This window comes from Astyanax mexicanus, chromosome 3 (genome assembly GCF_023375975.1).
Source record: "Astyanax mexicanus isolate ESR-SI-001 chromosome 3, AstMex3_surface, whole genome shotgun sequence".
Taxonomy (NCBI): domain Eukaryota; kingdom Metazoa; phylum Chordata; class Actinopteri; order Characiformes; family Acestrorhamphidae; genus Astyanax; species Astyanax mexicanus.
Genome location: NC_064410.1, coordinates 21079293 through 21103671, shown reverse-complemented (window position 1 = coordinate 21103671; position 24379 = coordinate 21079293).

The following is a 24379-nucleotide window of genomic DNA, read 5'->3' as shown; positions in this document are numbered from 1 at the left end:
TCATCCTGTTTAACTCATTTTTTTTTAATAAACAGCGATAATAGAACTGTGGTATAATTGATCTTCATCACAGTATTGCCAATATTACACATTATAGCACAAACCTCAAGTGTATTATTGCTTAATTATGTGACACTAGTAGGGATGCCTACATCAAAGTCAGTAAGGGGGTTGCCATGTTTCCCGTCTAATTCTGGGGGGTGCTTAAGTAAACAAAATAATATTTTAAAGGCAGACAATTGCTGTATGTTAATCTACACAGATTTATCTCCTGAAAACTTCTTATTTGGGTGAGTAAAGCGTTTCAGCTTATTTACTGTCACCTTAGATTTCCAATATTTTGTCTAAAGGTAAGTTTCAGTGAAATATGTTAAGCGCTAAGCACTGTGTAGCAGTAACAGTATTAGTCGCTAACCATAGCACTAGCCGCATGTAGTGCTAGTAAATGCTATCTGATAGCATTACACTGAGGCACCCTGAGTGTTCCAGTAACACAGGGCACTATCAGCTAACGGTTTGTCCCACGTAAAATGATAAACACGCAGCCTACAGTCCGATATACTCACCTCTGAGCGGCAGAGAAGCTAGCGCTGCAGTTAGCTGCTAATGCTAATACAGCTCCAGCCTCAGGGCTGGAAAGGCTTTACTGTTCCTCACAACCTCACTGGTAAAATTTATACATAAGACACATCGGATTATGGAAAAATGTAAGGATTTTAAGTGTGCCTTACAGTCTGAAAAATATAGTAAATAAGTATATATTTAAAATTTTGCCATGCCTACATTTATATACAGAATTAACTAAGTGTTTAACTAGTAAAACAACATATACCATACAGGGAGACAGTTTGTCATATTACCTATCACACAAGTTACCACCCCATCACAGAGTTATTATACTACAAATTTATACAAAAAAAGTTTAAAGGTCCATCAATTAATATTGAATAATTCTATTGTCTGGCTTTTTGCGTAAAAGTTGGTATGGTCAAATAAGGGGGTAGTTTAGGCAGTAAAAGTGTATTGCAATAAATTGCAAAATAAAGACAATTGTAAATGAATACTGAAGTAATCCAGACTGCATGAGACAGAAGAAACACGTAAGGAATCATGTAGTAACTTAAAAGTCTTAAATAAACCAAAAAACTCTTTCTGAGGCTGGTAACTCTAATGAATTTATTCTGTGCAACAGAGCAAACTCTCGGTCTTCCTTTTCTAGGGCGGTCCTGATGAGAGCCAGTTTCATCATAAAATTTGTGATGGTCTTTGTGACTGCACTGTAGGATACTTTTAAAGTCCTTGAAATGTTTTGGATTGACTGACATTTATTTCTTAAAGTATTTTTTCTTTACTTAGTTGAGTAGTTCTTGCCATAATATGGATTAGAGCATTACTCAAATAGGGCTATTCACTGTATACCTGTAACTCTACCTCTTCACAACTTTACAACTGATGCTCTCAAACACATTAAGAGGCAAGAAATTAAAGTAATTAACTCTTGAGAAGTTCAGCACAGCTATTCCAGGTGACTCTACCTCATAAAGCTGACTAAGAAAATCCAGCCAAGATGTGCAGAACTGTCATCTAAGCAAGAGGTGCTACTTTGAAGAATCTAAAATACACTTTTGTTGTTTACTAAATTTACTAAATACTAAATTCATATGTCTTCATAGTTTGACATTTATGATACTACAAGAATGACAATAAACTCTCCCAACTCAGTGTGGCCATCTGCCAGTGGTGTGCAGTGAGGCCCCTCTAACCCTTTAGAGAAGGGGTGACAATAAATGCATGTAAATAATTACAGATTTTTTAATCAGGAAATATATATCATAGCTATTGTAAGTGTAAGAATTTATTTTATAAATTAACTAAAATAAAAAAAACAGCAATTAATTTAAAGCATTAGTCTGTGTTTTTTTCAGTTGCCACAGGACTCTTATCTGACTGACAGCGGTTTTAACCAATCAAAGCTCCCGCATGTCTGTGTGACCCTTCTCCTTATTTTGAGAAGGGTGTAGTAATGAGTCTGTTAGCAAAGTCGCAGGACAATCTAACCAATCAGATTCATGATTTTCACTACGGGGCGGGGCCATGGCTGTCTAACCCCTTTTTAGCGCTGTGTTGAAGGTGTTACGCATTGCTTAGTCATGAATGGAGCTCATGCTGGATTAGTTCAATAGTTAGCGAACCATCATGTAGTTACGGCTGCAAATGAGACAGATATTGTGTCATATTATATTAAAAAGCCTTTTTAAAGGCTGTCCTTCAATGTGCATCTAATTCACAATAAAAGGCCGCCTGTGTCACGTCTGGTGCTGTTAGCTCCTCTGTCCCTTCCACACCCAGCTCTAACGGAGGTTCTCAGGTTAACAACTACACTACCCAGAATGCACCACCCGCTGACATCACGCACTCACCTGATCACGTGACACCTCACCTGCTTCCACCAGGAAGCCCCGAATACTGATTACTGGCACTATAAAGGTGCACGCCAAACAGACTTCATCGCCGCGTATTGTAGGTTATCCTCGTACAAAGCGTTACTTATCTCTTGTCTCAGTTACTTTGTGTATGACCTTGCTTTTGTTTACTCGACGCCGATTCTTGCCTCTGCCTTTGATATTGGATTGTTTGTGTATGACCTGGACTGTGCTTTCACTACTGCCTCTTGGATTACCTCTGATACTGGATTGCTTGTGTATGAACTCTGGACTGTCTCTCGTTTATGGTATGGTTTTGTCTTCATTGCTCTGTCTACTGGTGATCACCCTTGTTTTTGTATCGACCCTGATTTCATCTGTTTATTATCATAATAAACACATTTTGTTTTTATCAGTATCTGCGCTTGTCTGCTATTCTGTTCTGACCATGACAGAATACGCGGCCGAACTAAATCAGATAGCAGATACTGAGGCTATTAGATCTGGTTTAGCCAACCAGGGGAGGCTACTCGGTCAGCACCAGCAAACGCTCGCTGGTGTGACCCAAGCTGTTTCTGAGCTAGCCCGCCAGCAAACCACGCAGCAGCAACAACTAGCTGAGCTGCTAGCTCACCTCAGAGGCGTAACTGAGCCTAGCCCTAGCCCGTTAGCTGCCCCCAGTATGCCCAACGCTAACTCTTCTGTACCTGGATTTTCTGTCTCTAAACCGGAGTTGTTTGATGGGGATCCGGAAAAATGCAGCGGTTTTCTTTTACAATGCTCCGTGTTTTTCAGTAATTCACCGCCTACAACCGATAAAGCTAAGATCGGTTTCATTATCTCACGGCTTTCTGGTAAGGCACTCGAGTGGGCTACAGCTATTTGGGAAGACCTTTCTGGGGCTAGTTACACTGACTTTTTGGCTACTTTCCGCTCAGTTTTTGATCATTCGCGTTATGGACAGTCTAATGGAGAACTTTTGCTGGCTCTTAAGCAAGGTCAGAAGCCGGTGGCTTCCTACGCTCTGGAGTTTCGCACTCTCGCGGCTGGTAGTGGGTGGAATAACGCTGCGTTGATCAACGTGTTTAGATGCGGACTTAATCCAGATATACAGAGGGAATTAGCCTGCAGAGATGATTCCCTGACCCTGGATCAGCTCATTTCACTGTCGATCCGGTTGGATCAACTGCTCTCGCGCCGACCCAAGATCAGTCCTCGCACTCAACACACTTCTGTGTCTCTGCCCCGCGCTCCCACTCCAGAGAAAGCTGCGCTGCCTGCCCCAGAGCCCATGGATATCCAGAAAACCCGGCTAACTCCTGAGGAGCGGCAGCGACGAATCCAGCTTTGCCTATGCCTTTATTGTGGAGAGGCCGGGCATTTCAAGGCTGAGTGTGGTCTCCTGACCCGACCTGTGAAAGCTCCAGCCCTGGGACAGCGCGTGGAGTGCTCTCCACGCGCTAACGTGGTACGTAAGCACAACACAATCCTTCGCTCTAAATGTTTTTCTTTGACTGTAAATATTATGTTACCTACTGGTATGCTCTCTGTCCCAGCGCTTGTAGATTCCGGGTCGGAGGGGAACTTCATCAGCCAGGACCTAGTTAAGGAGCATGGAGTGCCCACCAGAGAACTTCTACGTCCATTAGCCATCCATGCTGTTGATGGAAAGACTGTCCGCTCCAAGCCGGTTACCCTGCAGACTCTGCCCATCACTCTACAAGCCAGCGCTCTTCATTTTGAGGAACTACCACTTTTCGTGCTTCCCTGCACCGAGCATCCAGTTATCCTGGGCATGCCATGGCTGAAGACTCACGATCCCACTGTCTCCTGGCGCGATGGGGATATCACGGTTTGGTCTGCTCATTGTCATAAACATTGTCTTGCTTTGGATAGTTTAATCATTCAGTCTACTTCAGTAGAGAGTCCTGACGTTTCTGATCAGATGGTTGTACCCGCTGAGTATTCAGATTTTTTGGAAGTATTTAGCAAAGATAACGCTACTAAATTGCCTCCGCATCGTCCCTATGACTGTGCTATTGACTTAGTGGAGGGTGCCACCCTACCCAAAACTAGAGTCTACCCCCTTACGCTCGATGAGGAAAAGGCTATGCGTGATTATGTTAATGAAGCTTTGGCGCAAGGTTTCATTCGGCCGTCAAAGTCCCCCGTCGGTTCTGGATTCTTCTTTGTTAAGAAAAAGGACGGGGGACTGAGACCATGTATTGATTATAGAGGTTTGAACGCCATTACGAGAAAATTTGCTTACCCATTGCCCCTCATTCCATGTGCCCTTGAGCAACTGCGTACAGCTACCTATTTCACTAAACTCGATTTGCGCAGTGCTTACAATTTGATCCGCATTAGGGAGGGGGACGAGTGGAAAACCGCGTTTACCACTACTAATGGTCACTACGAGTACCTAGTCATGAGTTATGGTCTCGCTAATGCCCCCGCAGTATTTCAGTCGTTTATGAACGACGTATTTAGAGATATGATTGGCAAGTATGTGACACTTTTTATTGACGACATTTTGATCTATTCCTCAGACCTAGATTCCCACGTGCAGCACGTGCGCTCTGTTCTCCAGAGGCTTTTAGAGAACAACCTTTATGCGAAAGCCGAGAAGTGCGAGTTCCACCTTCAAAGAGTCGCATTTCTCGGCTATGTCATCAGCTCCCAGGGAGTTCTTATGGATGACTCTAAAGTAGATGCCGTAACTAGCTGGCCTGTTCCCCAGTCTATCAAAGATCTTCAGCGTTTCTTAGGATTCGCAAACTTTTACAGACGTTTCATACGTAATTTTAGTAGCATAGCTGCCCCCCTTACGGCGCTCACTAAAAATGCCACCAAAATTCTGAAGTGGTCCCCTGAAGCTGACCAAGCTTTTAAGAAATTAAAAGCCGCCTTTGTCTCTGCCCCCATCCTAACGCATCCTAATCCAGATTTACCTTTTGTTGTAGAGGTCGATGCTTCTAATACCGGCGTCGGAGCAGTTCTCTCCCAACGCAGCGGTTCACCGCCTAAGCTTCATCCCGTAGCCTTTTTCTCAAAGAAAATGTCGCCTGCGGAGCGTAATTATGGGATTGGGGATAGAGAGCTGCTGGCTGTCAAATTAGCTCTTGAGGAGTGGCGTCACTGGCTGGAAGGTGCTGCACATCCATTCACCGTTCTAACTGATCACAAGAACTTAGAGTATCTCCGTACAGCTAAACGTTTAAACCCCCGTCAAGCTCGTTGGTCATTGTTTTTCTCACGTTTCAACTTCTCAATCTCGTTTCGTCCAGGCAACCGTAATACTAAAGCTGATGCCTTATCCCGTGTTTTCAGTTCCCCAGATGACACATGCCACGTTTCTGAACCCGAACACATTCTGCCACCCACAGTTAAAGTAGCTGCCATTAGATGGGAACTAGATGATCTTATCCAGCGGAGTCTGGTTAACACACGACCTCCGGAGGGTTGCCCTCCTCACAAGACTTATGTACCTGAACAATTTCGTGATCAACTTATTGGCTGGGCACATGCTGCTCTTACTTCCGGTCATCCAGGCGTTACACGTACATTGCAACTCATCTCAGCTCGGTATTGGTGGGAAACCATGCGAGCTGATGTTCAAACGTTCGTAGTTTCATGTTCTGTCTGCGCACAATGCAAAACACCAAAAACCCTTCCAGCCGGTAAGCTATGTCCTCTGCCTGTGCCTGAACGTCCATGGTCACATATTGCTGTAGACTTTGTTACTGATTTGCCTGAATCTGAAGGTTACACAACTGTCCTTACTGTTGTAGACAGATTTTCTAGGGGAGTTAAGTTTATCCCTTTTCCTGCACTTCCTACTGCTCTTCAGACCGCCCAAGCTATATACACACACATTTTCAGACATTATGGGGTTCCGGAGGACATTTTGTCAGACAGAGGTCCTCAATTTACTTCTCGGGTATGGAAATCATTTTTTGAACATTTGGGTGTACACGTAAGTCTCACTTCTGGGTTTCACCCCACTAGTAATGGTCAGTGTGAGAGAGTCAACCAAGAGTTAGGAAAGTTTCTAAGGTTATATTGTTTCAAGCATGCGTCTGAGTGGTCACAATATCTAATTTGGGCTGAAATAGCCCAAAACTCCTTAACTAACTCCACGTCTGGTCTCACTCCCTTTCAGTGCATTCTGGGTTATCAGCCTCCGTTAGCTCCGTGGACAGCGTCGTCCACTGAGATTCCCGCTGTTGACGATTGGATGAAGCGGAGTGAGCAGGTGTGGGAGGAGACGCATCAGCAGATCTCGGAGGTCTTACGGAAATATAAGGAGCAGTCCGACAGACACCGTGGCACCACCCCCCAATACCAACCCGGAGACAGGGTGTGGTTGTCGACCCGGGACTTGAGGTTTGAGGGGGCCTGTAGGAAACTGCTGCCTAAGTATATTGGCCCATTTAAGGTGTTGTCTCAGGTTAACGAGGTGACTTATAAGATTGAGTTGCCTGCTCAGTACAGGGTGCATAACTCTTTCCATGTTTCTCTGCTCAAGCCTCTTGTCCCAGGTCCGCTTGCTGAGGGTGTTCCAGATGACGTGCCGCCCGCGGCAGTGGAGGGGGAGGATTCATCTACCTATGCGGTTCGAGAGGTGTTGGATTCACGCAGGCGTGGCGGTGTGCTCCAGTACCTCATAGACTGGGAGGGTTACGGCCCTGAGGAGCGTTGCTGGGTTGCCGCCGGTGACGTGCTGGATCCTGCTCTACTGGCCGAATTTCATGCCCGTCACCCTGGTAAGCCTGCTCCTAGACCCCGTGGGCGTCCCAAGCGCTCACTCTCTTCTTCGGCTCCGGTGCGTAGGGGTTCCCAGTCTCGCAACCCCCGCCTGCCCGTCACCTCTGAGGCTACGCCTGGTCCTCCCGCCGGTACTCCCTGCCCGTCGGGTGGACGTCGTCGTGGTCGTCCCCGTTCCGGCTCCGTTCCGACTCCCTTGGGGGGAGGTACTGTCACGTCTGGTGCTGTTAGCTCCTCTGTCCCTTCCACACCCAGCTCTAACGGAGGTTCTCAGGTTAACAACTACACTACCCAGAATGCACCACCCGCTGACATCACGCACTCACCTGATCACGTGACACCTCACCTGCTTCCACCAGGAAGCCCCGAATACTGATTACTGGCACTATAAAGGTGCACGCCAAACAGACTTCATCGCCGCGTATTGTAGGTTATCCTCGTACAAAGCGTTACTTATCTCTTGTCTCAGTTACTTTGTGTATGACCTTGCTTTTGTTTACTCGACGCCGATTCTTGCCTCTGCCTTTGATATTGGATTGTTTGTGTATGACCTGGACTGTGCTTTCACTACTGCCTCTTGGATTACCTCTGATACTGGATTGCTTGTGTATGAACTCTGGACTGTCTCTCGTTTATGGTATGGTTTTGTCTTCATTGCTCTGTCTACTGGTGATCACCCTTGTTTTTGTATCGACCCTGATTTCATCTGTTTATTATCATAATAAACACATTTTGTTTTTATCAGTATCTGCGCTTGTCTGCTATTCTGTTCTGACCATGACAGCCTGACCTGTGAGTTTTTGTGTGTACCTATTGTTTTGGCTGCCCTGGTGTACTGTAGACAAACAAATGAGTGATCTTTGTTAAACGATTGTACTTGTAGGGAAATTAAGCATTGATTGTTGTGGTCTATTGTATACTTTTGTAGATTGTGGCTGTATTTGTGGGCTGTTGATGTGTATTAAGTTAATATAATTAAGTCAAGAGAGAGAATATGTAGTTATTGTAATATTTATCTATGTGTCGGTCGGCCGGCGGCGGGGTGGGGGGGGTATAGGGGGGTGGTTGCAGAAGGGGTACCCACTATATTCACTGCACGCCACTGTTATCTGCTCATTTAATCATACTAAATATGTTTTCATGTCATTCCAAACACATTTTAGTGACGTTGGAACTTGTTGTTCATTATTTTGCATCACTAGAAGCTTCAGCTCATTCAACATTTATTTCTAAAAGCTTGTTTTGTCTGTTTGTGCAAGAGCTTTTTAATCAGCTCCACATCCTTTTCAGAGCCACAGTGTTTAAACGCTTGTGGATGCTGTAAGGAAGAATGGAGCATGTCTCTTAAAGATAAACACTATCTGTGCTGATTATCTGAGGAAGGCAGTGTTTACTGGTCTACCAGGTCCTGTCGTTAGAGGTTCCATTTTCTCTGTGACTGAATCATTTTTCAGATTTTATTTTTGTATATCCACGTTTGAGGTCTATAAGGTCTTATTTTACATGTTAAAGGATTTCTAGTAGAAATATAAATTGATTATCATGTCATTTTTTGTGTATTATCTAAATAACTATGTAAAAGATATGATTTAACACAACTTAGGTTAAATCAGTGTTTTAAAAAATCTGAATATTATATAAGGTGAACCCAAAAGGTGTATTAATACACAAAGTGGTGCATTTTTATATATATAGAATTATAATATTTTTTGTATATAAAAAAATATGCTTATGCTGATACATACATAAAGACTGCATACGTTTGCAAGTAGTAAATTTTAAATAAAATAATTTCAAATTGTTTAAAATGGTTAAAAATGGTTAAAAAACTTTAAAACTAGTCTAAAGATTTAAATAACTGAATGGTAGCTGTATAATTGCCTTAAAGGATTCCATTGTTTTATTTATTTTTTATTTTATAATTTTATTTCAATTTTTTTTCCATTTTACATGGCCAATTACCCAACCCATTTATTAGGACCCCTATCACTAGTGATGCCCCAACACACCAGGAGGGTGAAGACTAGCACATGCTTCCTCTGATGCATGTGAAGTCAGTTGACAACTATTACATAGTATATATTTATAAAAATAGTACATTTAGTATATATTCATATATGTATAATGCTATAAAAATACAAACCTTTTTTAAAACATACTAAAACGCAGTTTTGGTTCCTTTTTGCTATTTTCTTTACATATTTTTAAGTGGATAATTTTATTTCTAATCTAAAAATTAAATAAATATAGGAGTTCTCTGACTTTCCCACAGCGTTGTATATCACACATGAATGACCCAATGTCCTGACACTGTACAAAAACAAGTGCATAGTCTGTCCAGATCCCATGCGCTCTCCCTCTCTCTCTCCTCTATGTGTGTGTGTGTGTTTGTGTGGGACCACCCACAGAGGCTGATGAGCGAGCAGAGCGAGGTGAATAGACTAAACGTATGAAGACTGTCTCCTCCACACAGGAGACTCCCAAATGTGGTCTACTGGCCTTGATCCTGTCCGTGCAGACAGATCCACAGCGCACTGTAAACTTTCCCCTCACAGATCTACAGTAGCTATTAAACTAAGAGCCAAGGACATTCTCAGAGACTGTGACTGACCGGCCAGAGTTTTAGCACACTTCTTTACTATCTTAGCTGAAAAAAAAAAAAGCAGGAGGAAGAAAATTAAATGGGTTTTCTATTTCTCCATATTAATGTGAAAGAATTCCCAAGGGCCACTGGCTGACCTATGAGCTTATTGGTCTCAGTAGAGAAAATAATTCATGGAAACAATTTTGGTACCAAAATTTTTCTAAGTTTTTTATGGTCAAAATTTTTTTGGTCAGAAAATTTTTCGAAGTTTTTTTTTGGGTCAAAATTTTTTTGGTCAAAAAATTTTTCGAAGTTTTTTTTTGGGTCAAAATTTTTTTGGTCAGAAAATTTTTCGAAGTTATTTTTGGGTCAAAATTTCTTTGGTCAGAAATTTTTTCGAAGTTATTTTTGGGTCAAAATTTTTTTGGTCCCAAAATTTTTTTTTGGGTCAAAATTTTTTTGGTCAGAAAATTTTTCGAAGTTATTTTTGGGTCAAAATTTTTTTGGTCCCAAAATTTTTCGAAGTTTTTTTTTGGTCAAAATTTTTTTTGGTCTCAAAATTTTTCGAAGTTTTTTTTTGGTCAAAATTTTTTTGGTCCCAAAATTTTTCGAATTTTTTTATGGTCAAAATTTTTTTTGGTCTCAAAATTTTTTGAAGTTTTTTTTTGGTCAAAATTTTTTTTGGTCAAAAAAATTTTCGAAGTCTTTTTTGGGTCAAATTTTTTCGAAGTTTTTTTTGGATCAAAATTTTTTTGGTCCCAAACTTTTTCGAAGTTTTTTATGGTCAAAATTTTTTTGGTCAGAAAATTTTTCGAATTTTTTTTTGGGTCAAAATTTTTTTGGTCCAAAAATTTTTTCGAAGTCTTTTTTGGGTCAAAATTTTTAGAAGTTTTTTTTGGATCAAAATTTTTTTGGTCCCAAACTTTTTCGAAGTTTTTTATGGTCAAAATGTTTTTGACCATAAAACAGACAAAACAAGCTTTTAGAAATAAATGTTGAATGAGCTGAAGCTTCTAGTGATGCAAAATAATGAACAACAAGTTCCAATGTCACTAAAATGTGTTTGGAATGACATGAAAACATATTTAGTATGATTAAATGAGCAGATAACAGTGGCGTGCAGTGAATATAGTGGGTACCCCTTCTGCAACCACCCCCCTATACCCCCCCCACCCCGCCGCCGGCCGACCGACACATAGATAAATATTACAATAACTACATATTCTCTCTCTTGACTTAATTATATTAACTTAATACACATCAACAGCCCACAAATACAGCCACAATCTACAAAAGTATACAATAGACCACAACAATCAATGCTTAATTTCCCTACAAGTACAATCGTTTAACAAAGATCACTCATTTGTTTGTCTACAGTACACCAGGGCAGCCAAAACAATAGGTACACACAAAAACTCACAGGTCAGGCGGCCTTTTATTGTGAATTAGATGCACATTGAAGGACAGCCTTTAAAAAGGCTTTTTAATATAATATGACACAATATCTGTCTCATTTGCAGCCGTAACTACATGATGGTTCGCTAACTATTGAACTAATCCAGCATGAGCTCCATTCATGACTAAGCAATGCGTAACACCTTCAACACAGCGCTAAAAAGGGGTTAGACAGCCATGGCCCCGCCCCGTAGTGAAAATCATGAATCTGATTGGTTAGGTTGTCCTGCGACTTTGCTAACAGACAGAAGTTTTTTTGGGTCAAAATTTTTTTGGTCAGAAAGTTTTTCGAACTTTTTTTTGGGTCAAAATTTTTTTTGGTCTCAAAATTTTTCGAAGTTTATTTTGGGTCAAAATTTTTCGAAGTTTTTTTTTGGGTCAAAATTTTTCGAAGTTTTTTTTTGGGTCAAAATTTTTTTTGGTCAAAAAATTTTTCGAAGTCTTTTTTGGGTCAAATTTTTCGAAGTTTTTTTTGCATCAAAATTTTTTTGGTCCCAAACTTTTTCGAAGTTTTTTTTTGGGTGAAATTTTTTTGAAGTTTTTTTTTGGGTCAAAATTTTTTTCCAAGTTTATTTTGGGTCAAAAATTTTCAAAGTTTTTTTTTTGGGTCAAAAATTATTTGGTCCCAAAATTTTTCGAAGTTTTTTTTTGGATCAAAAAATATTTCGAAGATTTTTTTGGGTCAAAATTTTTTGGTCAAAAAATTATTCGAAGTTTTTTAGTTTTAGATATTACGGTTAGGTGTAGGGATAGATTTTAGGGTTTATTAAAGGTTATTTTATTTTTTTTTTGGGTCAAAAGTTTTCGAAGTTTTTTTTGGGGTCAAAATTTTTCGAAGTTTTTTTTGGGTCAAAATTTTCGAAGTTTTTTTAGGTCAAAATTTTTCGAAGTTTTTTTTTGGGTCAAAATTTTTCGAAGTTTTTTACGGTTAGATTTTAGGGTTGAATAAAGGTTAGGTTAGTTTTTAGGTTAAGCAAAATTTTTTTGGTCCCAAAATTTTTCAAAGTTTTTTTTGGGTCAAACATTTTTCGAAGTTATTTTTGGGTCAAAATTTTTTTGGTCCCAAAATTTTTCGAAGCTTTTTTGGGTCAAAATTTTTTTGGTCAAAAAATTTTTCGAAGATTTTTTTGGGTCAAACATTTTTCGAAATTTTTTTTTAGTCCCAAAATTTTTTGAAGTTTTTTTTGGGTCAAAAATTTTCAAAGTTTTTTTTGGGTCAAAAATTATTTGGTCCCAAAATTTTTCGAAGTTTTTTTTTGATCAAAAAAATTTTCGAAGATTTTTTTGGGTCAAAATTTTTTTGGTCCCGAAATTTTTCGAAGTTTTTTTTTGATCAAAAAATTTTTCGAAGTTTTTTTTGGGTCAAATTTTTTTAGATCAAAAAAGTTTTAGAAGTTTTTTTTGGGTCAAAATTTTTCGAAGTTTTTTTTTAGTCCCAAAATTTTTTGAAGTTTTTTTTGGGTCAAAATTTTTTTTGGTCCCAAAAATTTTTTCGAAGTCTTTTTTGGGTCAAAATTTTTCGAAGTTTTTTTTGGATCAAAATTTTTTTGGTCAAAAAATTTTTCGAAGTTTTTTTTTGCGTCAAAATTTTTTTGGTCAGAAAATTTTTCGAAGTTATTTTTGGGTCAAAATTTCTTTGGTCAGAAAATTTTTCGAAGTTATTTTTGGGTCAAAATTTTTTTGGTCCCAAAATTTTTCGAAGGTTTTTTTGGGTCAAATTTTTTTGGTCCCAAAATTTTTTGAAGTTTTTTATGGTCAAAATTTTTTTTGGTCTCAAAATTTTTCGAAGTTATTTTTGGGTCAAATTTTTTTTGGTCAAAATTTTTTTTGGTCAAAAAATTTTTCGAAGTCTTTTTAGGGTCAAAATTTTTCGAAGTTTTTTTTGGATCAAAATTTTTTTGGTCCCAAACTTTTTCGAAGTTTTTTATGGTCAAAATTTTTTTGGTCAGAAAATTTTTCGAAGTTTTATTTTGGGTCAAAATTTTTTTGGTCCCAAAATTTTTCGAAGTTTTTTATGGTCAAAATTTTTTTTGGTCTCAAAATTTTTCGAAGTTATTTTTGGGTCAAAATTTTTTTTGGTCAGAAAATTTTTCGAACTTTTTTTTGGGTCAAAATTGTTTTTTGGTCTATGACACAATATCTGTCTCATTTGCAGCCGTAACTACATGATGGTTCGCTAACTATTGAACTAATCCAGCATGAGCTCCATTCATGACTAAGCAATGCGTAACACCTTCAACACAGCGCTAAAAAGGGGTTAGACAGCCATGGCCCCGCCCCGTAGTGAAAATCATGAATCTGATTGGTTAGGTTGTCCTGCGACTTTGCTAACAGACAGAAGTTTTTTTGGGTCAAAATTTTTTTGGTCAGAAAGTTTTTCGAACTTTTTTTTGGGTCAAAATTTTTTTTGGTCTCAAAATTTTTCGAAGTTATTTTTGGGTCAAAATTTTTTTGGTCAAAAAATTTTTCGATGTTATGTTTGGATCAAAATTTTTTTGGTCAAAAATTTTTCGAAGTTTATTTTGGGTCAAAATTTTTCGAAGTTTTTTTTGGGTCAAAATTTTTCGAAGTTTTTTTTGGGTCAAAATTTTTCGAAGTTTTTTTTTGGGTCAAAATTTTTCGAAGTTTTTTTTTGGGTCAAAATTTTTTTGGTCAAAAAATTTTTCGAAGTTTTTTTTTGGGTCAAAATTTTTTTGGTCAGAAAATTTTTCGAAGTTATTTTTGGGTCAAAATTTCTTTGGTCAGAAAATTTTTCGAAGTTATTTTTGGGTCAAAATTTTTTTGGTCCCAAAATTTTTTTTTGGGTCAAAATTTTTTTTGGTCAGAAAATTTTTCGAAGTTATTTTTGGGTCAAAATTTTTTTGGTCCCAAAATTTTTCGAAGGTTTTTATGGTCAAAATTTTTTTTGGTCTCAAAATTTTTCGAAGTTATTTTTGGGTCAAATTTTTTCGAAGTTTTTTTTGGATCAAAATTTTTTTGGTCCCAAACTTTTTCGAAGTTTTTTATGGTCAAAATTTTTTTGGTCCCAAAATTTTTCGAAGTTTTTTATGGTCAAAATTTTTTTTGGTCTCAAAATTTTTCGAAGTTATTTTTGGGTCAAAATTTTCGAAGTTTTTTTAGGTCAAAATTTTTCGAAGTTTTTTTTTGGGTCAAAATTTTTCGAAGTTTTTTACGGTTAGATTTTAGGGTTGAATAAAGGTTAGGTTAGTTTTTAGGTTAAGCAAAATTTTTTTGGTCCCAAAATTTTTCAAAGTTTTTTTTGGGTCAAACATTTTTCGAAGTTATTTTTGGGTCAAAATTTTTTTGGTCCCAAAATTTTTCGAAGCTTTTTTGGGTCAAAATTTTTTTGGTCAAAAAATTTTTCGAAGATTTTTTTTAGGTCAAACATTTTTCGAAATTTTTTTGGGTCAAAAATTTTCAAAGTTTTTTTTGGGTCAAAAATTATTTGGTCCCAAAATTTTTCGAAGTTTTTTTTTAATCAAAAAAATTTTCGAAGATTTTTTTGGGTCAAAATTTTTTTGGTCCCAAAATTTTTCGAAGTTTTTTTTGGGTCAAATTTTTTTAGATCAAAAAAGTTTTAGAAGTTTTTTTTGGGTCAAAATTTTTCGAAGTTTTTTTTTAGTCCCAAAATTTTTTGAAGTTTTTTTTGGGTCAAAATTTTTTTTGGTCCCAAAAATTTTCGAAGTCTTTTTTTGGGTCAAAATTTTTTTGGTCCAAAAATTTTTTCGAAGTCTTTTTTGGGTCAAAATTTTTCGAAGTTTTTTTTGGATCAAAATTTTTTTGGTCCCAAACTTTTTCGAAGTTTTTTATGGTCAAAATGTTTTTGGTCAGAAAATTTTTCGAAGTTTTTTATGGTAAAAATGTTTTTGGTCAGAAAATTTTTCGAAGTTTTTTTTGGGTCAAATTTTTTTTGGTCCCAAAATTTTTCGAAGCTTTTTTTGGGTCAAAATTTTTTTGGTCAGAAAATTTTTCGAAGTTATTTTTGGGTCAAAATTTTTTTGGTCAGAAAATTTTTCGAAGTTATTTTTGGGTCAAATTTTTTTTGGTCCCAAAACTTTTTTTTGGGTCAAAATTTTTTTGGTCAAAAAATTTTTCGAAGTTTTTTTTGGGTCAAAATTTTTTTGGTCAGAAAATTTTTCTAAGTTTTTTTTGGGTCAAAATTTTTTTGGTCCCAAAATTTTTCGAAGTCTTTTTTGGGTCAAAATTTTTCGAAGTTTTTTTTGGGTCAAAATTTTTTTGGTCCCAAAATTTTTTCGAAGCTTTTTTTGGGTGAATTTTTTTTTGGTCAGAAAATTTTTCAAATTTGTTTTGAGTCAAAAATTTTTTGGTCCCAAAAATTTTCGAAGTTTTTTTTTGGTCAAAATTTTTTTTGGTCAGAAAATTTTTCGAAGTTATTTTTGGGTCAAAATTTTTTTGGTCCCAAAAATTTTTTTTGGGGTCAAAATTTTTTTGGTCAAAAAATTTTTCGAAGTTTTTTTTGGGTCAAAATTTTTTTGGTCAAAAAATTTTTCGAAGTTTTTTTTTGGGTCAAAATTTTTTTGGTCAGAAAATTTTTCGAAGTTATTTTTGGGTCAAAATTTCTTTGGTCAGAAAATTTTTCGAAGTTATTTTTGGGTCAAAATTTTTTTGGTCCCAAAATTTTTCGAAGTTTATTTTGGGTCAAAATTTTTTTGGTCAAAAAATTTTTCGAAGTTTTTTTTTGGGTCAAAATTTTTTTGGTCAGAAAATTTTTCGAAGTTATTTTTGGGTCAAAATTTTTTTGGTCCCAAAATTTTTCGAAGGTTTTTTTGGGTCAAATTTTTTTGGTCCCAAAATTTTTTGAAGTTTTTTATGGTCAAAATTTTTTTTGGTCTCAAAATTTTTCGAAGTTATTTTTGGGTCAAATTTTTTTTGGTCAAAATTTTTTTTGGTCAAAAAATTTTTCGAAGTCTTTTTAGGGTCAAAATTTTTCGAAGTTTTTTTTGGATCAAAATTTTTTTGGTCCCAAACTTTTTCGAAGTTTTTTATGGTCAAAATTTTTTTGGTCAGAAAATTTTTCGAAGTTTTATTTTGGGTCAAAATTTTTTTGGTCCCAAAATTTTTCGAAGTTTTTTATGGTCAAAATTTTTTTTGGTCTCAAAATTTTTCGAAGTTATTTTTGGGTCAAAATTTTTTTTGGTCAGAAAATTTTTCGAACTTTTTTTTGGGTCAAAATTGTTTTTTGGTCTCAAAATTTTTCGAAGTTATTTTTGGGTCAAAATTTTTTTGGTCAGAAAATTTTTCGAAGTTATTTTTGGGTAAAAATTTTTTTGGTCCCAAATATATGAAATTTTTCGAAGTCTTTTTTGGGTCAAATTTTTCGAAGTTTTTTTTGCATCAAAATTTTTTTGGTCCCAAACTTTTTCGAAGTTTTTTATGGTCAAAATTTTTTTGGTCAGAAAATTTTTCGAAGTTATTTTTGGGTCAAAATTTTTTTGGTCCCAAAATTTTTCGAAGCTTTTTTTGGGTCAAAATTTTTTTGGTCAAAAAATTTTTCGAAGTTTTTTTTGGGTCAAAATTTTTTTGGTCCCAAAATTTTTCGAAGTTTTTTTTTGGGTCAAATGTTTTTGAAGTTTTTTTTTGGGTCAAAATTTTTTTCCAAGTTTATTTTGGGTTGAATAAAGATTTTAGGGTTGAATAAAGGTTAGGTTAGTTTTTAGGTTAAGCAAAATTTTTTTGGTCCCAAAATTTTTCAAAGTTTTTTTTGGGTCAAACATTTTTCGAAGTTATTTTTGGGTCAAAATTTTTTTGGTCCCAAAATTTTTCGAAGCTTTTTTGGGTCAAAATTTTTTTGGTCAAAAAATTTTTCGAAGATTTTTTTGGGTCAAACATTTTTCGAAATTTTTTTGGGTCAAAAATTTTCAAAGTTTTTTTTGGGTCAAAAATTATTTGGTCCCAAAATTTTTCGAAGTTTTTTTTTGATCAAAAAAATTTTCGAAGATTTTTTTGGGTCAAAATTTTTTTGGTCCCAAAATTTTTCGAAGTTTTTTTTGGGTCAAATTTTTTTAGATCAAAAAAGTTTTAGAAGTTTTTTTTGGGTCAAAATTTTTCGAAGTTTTTTTTTAGTCCCAAAATTTTTTGAAGTTTTTTTTGGGTCAAAATTTTTTTTGGTCCCAAAAATTTTCGAAGTCTTTTTTTGGGTCAAAATTTTTTTGGTCCAAAAATTTTTTCGAAGTCTTTTTTGGGTCAAAATTTTTCGAAGTTTTTTTTGGATCAAAATTTTTTTGGTCCCAAACTTTTTCGAAGTTTTTTATGGTCAAAATGTTTTTGGTCAGAAAATTTTTCGAAGTTTTTTATGGTCAAAATGTTTTTGGTCAGAAAATTTTTCGAAGTTTTTTTTGGGTCAAAATTTTTTTGGTCCCAAAATTTTTCGAAGCTTTTTTTGGGTCAAAATTTTTTTGGTCAGAAAATTTTTCGAAGTTATTTTTGGGTCAAAATTTTTTTGGTCAGAAAATTTTTCGAAGTTATTTTTGGGTCAAATTTTTTTTGGTCCCAAAACTTTTTTTTGGGTCAAAATTTTTTTGGTCAGAAAATTTTTCTAAGTTTTTTTTGGGTCAAAATTTTTTTGGTCCCAAAATTTTTCGAAGTCTTTTTTGGGTCAAAATTTTTCGAAGTTTTTTTTGGGTCAAAATTTTTTTGGTCCCAAAATTTTTTCGAAGCTTTTTTTGGGTGAATTTTTTTTTGGTCAGAAAATTTTTCAAATTTGTTTTGAGTCAAAAATTTTTTGGTCCCAAAAATTTTCGAAATTTTTTTTTGGTCAAAATTTTTTTTGGTCAGAAAATTTTTCGAAGTTATTTTTGGGTCAAAATTTTTTTGGTCCCAAAAATTTTTTTTGGGGTCAAAATTTTTTTGGTCAAAAAATTTTTCGAAGTTTTTTTTGGGTCAAAATTTTTTTGGTCAAAAAATTTTTCGAAGTTTTTTTTTGGGTCAAAATTTGTTTGGTCAGAAAATTTTTCGAAGTTATTTTTGGGTCAAAATTTCTTTGGTCAGAAAATTTTTCGAAGTTATTTTTGGGTCAAAATTTTTTTGGTCCCAAAATTTTTCGAAGTTTATTTTGGGTCAAAATTTTTTTGGTCCCAAACTTTTTCGAAGTTTTTTATGGTCAAAATTTTTTTGGTCAGAAAATTTTTCGAATTTTTTTTTGGGTCAAAATTTTTTTGGTCCAAAAATTTTTTCGAAGTCTTTTTTGGGTCAAAATTTTTAGAAGTTTTTTTTGGATCAAAATTTTTTTGGTCCCAAACTTTTTCGAAGTTTTTTATGGTCAAAATGTTTTTGACCATAAAACAGACAAAACAAGCTTTTAGAAATAAATGTTGAATGAGCTGAAGCTTCTAGTGATGCAAAATAATGAACAACAAGTTCCAATGTCACTAAAATGTGTTTGGAATGACATGAAAACATATTTAGTATGATTAAATGAGCAGATAACAGTGGCGTGCAGTGAATATAGTGGGTACCCCTTCTGCAACCACCCCCCTATACCCCCCCCACCCCGCCGCCGGCCGACCGACACATAGATAAATATTACAATAACTACATATTCTCTCTCTTGACTTAATTATATTAACTTAATACACATCAACAGCCCACAAATACAGCCACAATCTACAAAAGTATACAATAGACCACAACAATCAATGCTTAATTTCCCTACAAGTACAATCGTTTAACAAAGATCACTCATTTGTTTGTCTACAGTACACCAGGGCAGCCAAAACAATAGGTACACACAAAAACTCACAGGTCAGGCGGCCTTTTATTGTGAATTAGATGCACATTGAAGGACAGCCTTTAAAAAGGCTTTTTAATATAATATGACACAATATCTGTCTCATTTGCAGCCGTAACTACATGATGGTTCGCTAACTATTGAACTAATCCAGCATGAGCTCCATTCATGACTAAGCAATGCGTAACACCTTCAACACAGCGCTAAAAAGGGGTTAGACAGCCATGGCCCCGCCCCGTAGTGAAAATCATGAATCTGATTGGTTAGGTTGTCCTGCGACTTTGCTAACAGACAGAAGTTTTTTTGGGTCAAAATTTTTTTGGTCAGAAAGTTTTTCGAACTTTTTTTTGGGTCAAAATTTTTTTTGGTCTCAAAACTTTTCGAAGTTATTTTTGGGTCAAAATTTTTTTGGTCAAAAAATTTTTCGATGTTATGTTTGGATCAAAATTTTTTTGGTCAAAAATTTTTCGAAGTTTATTTTGGGTCAAAATTTTTCGAAGTTTTTTTTGGGTCAAAATTTTTCGAAGTTTTTTTTTGGGTCAAAATTTTTCGAAGTTTTTTTTTGGGTCAAAATTTTTCGAAGTTTTTTTTTGGGTCAAAATTTTTTTGGTCAAAAAATTTTTCGAAGTTTTTTTTTGGGTCAAAATTTTTTTGGTCAGAAAATTTTTCGAAGTTATTTTTGGGTCAAAATTTCTTTGGTCAGAAAATTTTTCGAAGTTATTTTTGGGTCAAAATTTTTTTGGTCCCAAAATTTTTTTTTGGGTCAAAATTTTTTTGGTCAGAAAATTTTTCGAAGTTATTTTTGGGTCAAAATTTTTTTGGTCCCAAAATTTTTCGAAGGTTTTTTTGGGTCAAAATTTTTTTGGTCCCAAAATTTTTTGAAGTTTTTTATGGTCAAAATTTTTTTGGTCTCAAAATTTTTCGAAGTTATTTTTGGGTCAAATTTTTTCGAAGTTTTTTTTGGATCAAAATTTTTTTGGTCCCAAACTTTTTCGAAGTTTTTTATGGTCAAAATTTTTTTGGTCCCAAAATTTTTCGAAGTTTTTTATGGTCAAAATTTTTTTTGGTCTCAAAATTTTTCGAAGTTATTTTTGGGTCAAAATTTTTTTTGGTCTCAAAATTTTTTGAAGTTTTTTTGGGTCAAAATTTTTTTGGTCAGAAAGTTTTTCGAACTTTTTTTTGGGTCAAAATTTTTTTTGGTCTCAAAATTTTTCGAAGTTATTTTTGGGTCAAAATTTTTTTGGTCAAAAAATTTTTCGAAGTTATTTTTGGGTCAAAATTTTTTTGGTCAGAAAGTTTTTCGAACTTTTTTTTGGGTCAAAATTTTTTTTGGTCTCAAAATTTTTCGAAGTTATTTTTGGGTCAAAATTTTTTTGGTCAGAAAATTTTTCGAAGTTATTTTTGGGTCAAAATTTTTTTGGTCCCAAAATTTTTTGAAGTTTTTTTTTGGTCAAAAAATTTTTCGAAGTCTTTTTTGGGTCAAATTTTTCGAAGTTTTTTTTGCATCAAAATTTTTTTGGTCCCAAACTTTTTCGAAGTTTTTTATGGTCAAAATTTTTTTGGTCAGAAAATTTTTCGAAGTTATTTTTGGGTCAAAATTTTTTTGGTCCCAAAATTTTTCGAAGCTTTTTTTGGGTAAAAATTTTTTTGGTCCCAAATATATGAAATTTTTCGAAGTCTTTTTTGGGTCAAATTTTTCGAAGTTTTTTTTGCATCAAAATTTTTTTGGTCCCAAACTTTTTCGAAGTTTTTTATGGTCAAAATTTTTTTGGTCAGAAAATTTTTCGAAGTTATTTTTGGGTCAAAATTTTTTTGGTCCCAAAATTTTTCGAAGCTTTTTTTGGGTCAAAATTTTTTTGGTCAAAAAATTTTTCGAAGTTTTTTTTGGGTCAAAATTTTTTTGGTCCCAAAATTTTTCGAAGTTTTTTTTTGGGTCAAATGTTTTTGAAGTTTTTTTTTGGGTCAAAATTTTTTTCCAAGTTTATTTTGGGTTGAATAAAGATTTTAGGGTTGAATAAAGGTTAGGTTAGTTTTTAGGTTAAGCAAAATTTTTTTGGTCCCAAAATTTTTCAAAGTTTTTTTTGGGTCAAACATTTTTCGAAGTTATTTTTGGGTCAAAATTTTTTTGGTCCCAAAATTTTTCGAAGCTTTTTTGGGTCAAAATTTTTTTGGTCAAAAAATTTTTCGAAGATTTTTTTGGGTCAAACATTTTTCGAAATTTTTTTGGGTCATAAATTTTCAAAGTTTTTTTTGGGTCAAAAATTATTTGGTCCCAAAATTTTTCGAAGTTTTTTTTTGATCAAAAAAATTTTCGAAGATTTTTTTGGGTCAAAATTTTTTTGGTCCCAAAATTTTTCGAAGTTTTTTTTGGGTCAAAATTTTTCGAAGTTTTTTTTTAGTCCCAAATTTTTTTGAAGTTTTTTTTGGGTCAAAATTTTTTTTGGTCCCAAAAATTTTCGAAGTCTTTTTTTGGGTCAAAATTTTTTTGGTCCAAAAATTTTTTCGAAGTCTTTTTTGGGTCAAAATTTTTCGAAGTTTTTTTTGGATCAAAATTTTTTTGGTCCCAAACTTTTTCGAAGTTTTTTATGGTCAAAATGTTTTTGGTCAGAAAATTTTTCGAAGTTTTTTTTGGGTCAAAATTTTTTTGGTCCCAAAATTTTTCGAAGCTTTTTTTGGGTCAAAATTTTTTTGGTCAGAAAATTTTTCGAAGTTATTTTTGGGTCAAAATTTTTTTGGTCAGAAAATTTTTCGAAGTTTTTTTTGGGTCAAATTTTTTTTGGTCCCAAAACTTTTTTTTGGGTCAAAATTTTTTTGGTCAAAAAATTTTTCGAAGTTTTTTTTGGGTCAAAATTTTTTTGGTCAGAAAATTTTTCGAAGTTTTTTTTGGGTCAAAATTTTTTTGGTCCCAAAATTTTTCGAAGTCTTTTTTGGGTCAAAATTTTTCGAAGTTTTTTTTGGGTCAAAATTTTTTTGGTCCCAAAATTTTTTCGAAGCTTTTTTTGGGTGAATTTTTTTTTGGTCAGAAAATTTTTCAAATTTGTTTTGAGTCAAAAATTTTTTGGTCCCAAAAATTTTCGAAATTTTTTTTTGGTCAAAATTTTTTTTGGTCAAAAAATTTTTCGAAGTCTTTTTTGGGTCAAATTTTTCGAAGTTTTTTTTGCATCAAAATTTTTTTGGTCCCAAACTTTTTCGAAGTTTTTTATGGTCAAAATTTTTTTGGTCAGAAAATTTTTCGAAGTTATTTTTGGGTCAAAATTTTTTTGGTCCCAAAATTTTTCGAAGCTTTTTTTGGGTCAAAATTTTTTTGGTCAAAAAATTTTTCGAAGTTTTTTTTGGGTCAAAATTTTTTTGGTCCCAAAATTTTTCGAAGTTTTTTTTTGGGTCAAATGTTTTTGAAGTTTTTTTTTGGGTCAAAATTTTTTTCCAAGTTTATTTTGGGTTGAATAAAGATTTTAGGGTTGAATAAAGGTTAGGTTAGTTTTTAGGTTAAGCAAAATTTTTTTGGTCCCAAAATTTTTCAAAGTTTTTTTTGGGTCAAACATTTTTCGAAGTTATTTTTGGGTCAAAATTTTTTTGGTCCCAAAATTTTTCGAAGCTTTTTTGGGTCAAAATTTTTTTGGTCAAAAAATTTTTCGAAGATTTTTTTGGGTCAAACATTTTTCGAAATTTTTTTGGGTCATAAATTTTCAAAGTTTTTTTTGGGTCAAAAATTATTTGGTCCCAAAATTTTTCGAAGTTTTTTTTTGATCAAAAAAATTTTCGAAGATTTTTTTGGGTCAAAATTTTTTTGGTCCCAAAATTTTTCGAAGTTTTTTTTGGGTCAAAATTTTTCGAAGTTTTTTTTTAGTCCCAAATTTTTTTGAAGTTTTTTTTGGGTCAAAATTTTTTTTGGTCCCAAAAATTTTCGAAGTCTTTTTTTGGGTCAAAATTTTTTTGGTCCAAAAATTTTTTCGAAGTCTTTTTTGGGTCAAAATTTTTCGAAGTTTTTTTTGGATCAAAATTTTTTTGGTCCCAAACTTTTTCGAAGTTTTTTATGGTCAAAATGTTTTTGGTCAGAAAATTTTTCGAAGTTTTTTTTGGGTCAAAATTTTTTTGGTCCCAAAATTTTTCGAAGCTTTTTTTGGGTCAAAATTTTTTTGGTCAGAAAATTTTTCGAAGTTATTTTTGGGTCAAAATTTTTTTGGTCAGAAAATTTTTCGAAGTTTTTTTTGGGTCAAATTTTTTTTGGTCCCAAAACTTTTTTTTGGGTCAAAATTTTTTTGGTCAAAAAATTTTTCGAAGTTTTTTTTGGGTCAAAATTTTTTTGGTCAGAAAATTTTTCGAAGTTTTTTTTGGGTCAAAATTTTTTTGGTCCCAAAATTTTTCGAAGTCTTTTTTGGGTCAAAATTTTTCGAAGTTTTTTTTGGGTCAAAATTTTTTTGGTCCCAAAATTTTTTCGAAGCTTTTTTTGGGTGAATTTTTTTTTGGTCAGAAAATTTTTCAAATTTGTTTTGAGTCAAAAATTTTTTGGTCCCAAAAATTTTCGAAATTTTTTTTTGGTCAAAATTTTTTTTGGTCAGAAAATTTTTCGAAGTTTTTTTTGGGTCAAAATTTTTTTGGTCAAAAAATTTTTCGAAGTTTTTTTTTGGGTCAAAATTTTTTTGGTCAGAAAATTTTTCGAAGTTATTTTTGGGTCAAAATTTCTTTGGTCAGAAAATTTTTCGAAGTTATTTTTGGGTCAAAATTTTTTTGGTCCCAAAATTTTTCGAAGTTTATTTTGGGTCAAAATTTTTTTGGTCCCAAAAGTTTTCGAAGTTTTTTATGGTCAAAATTTTTTTTGGTCTCAAAATTTTTCGAAGTTATTTTTGGGTCAAAATTTTTTTTGGTTAGAAAATTTTTCGAAGTTATTTTTGGGTAAAAATTTTTTTGGTCCCAAAATTTTTTGAAGTTTTTTTTTGGTCAAAATTTTTTTTGGTCAAAAAATTTTTCGAAGTCTTTTTTGGGTCAAATTTTTTCGAAGTTTTTTTTTGATCAAAATTTTTTTGGTCCCAAACTTTTTCGAAGTTTTTTATGGTCAAAATTTTTTTGGTCAGAAAATTTTTCGAAGTTTTTTTTGGGTCAAAATTTTTTTGGTCCCAAAATTTTTCGAAGCTTTTTTTGGGTCAAAATTTTTTTGGTCCAAAAATTTTTTCGAAGTCTTTTTTGGGTCAAAAGTTTTCGAAGTTTTTTTTGGATCAAAATTTTTTTGGTCCCAAACTTTTTCGAAGTTTTTTATGGTCAAAATGTTTTTGACCATAAAACAGACAAAACAAGCTTTTAGAAATAAATGTTGAATGAGCTGAAGCTTCTAGTGATGCAAAATAATGAACAACAAGTTCCAACGTCACTAAAATGTGTTTGGAATGACATGAAAACATATTT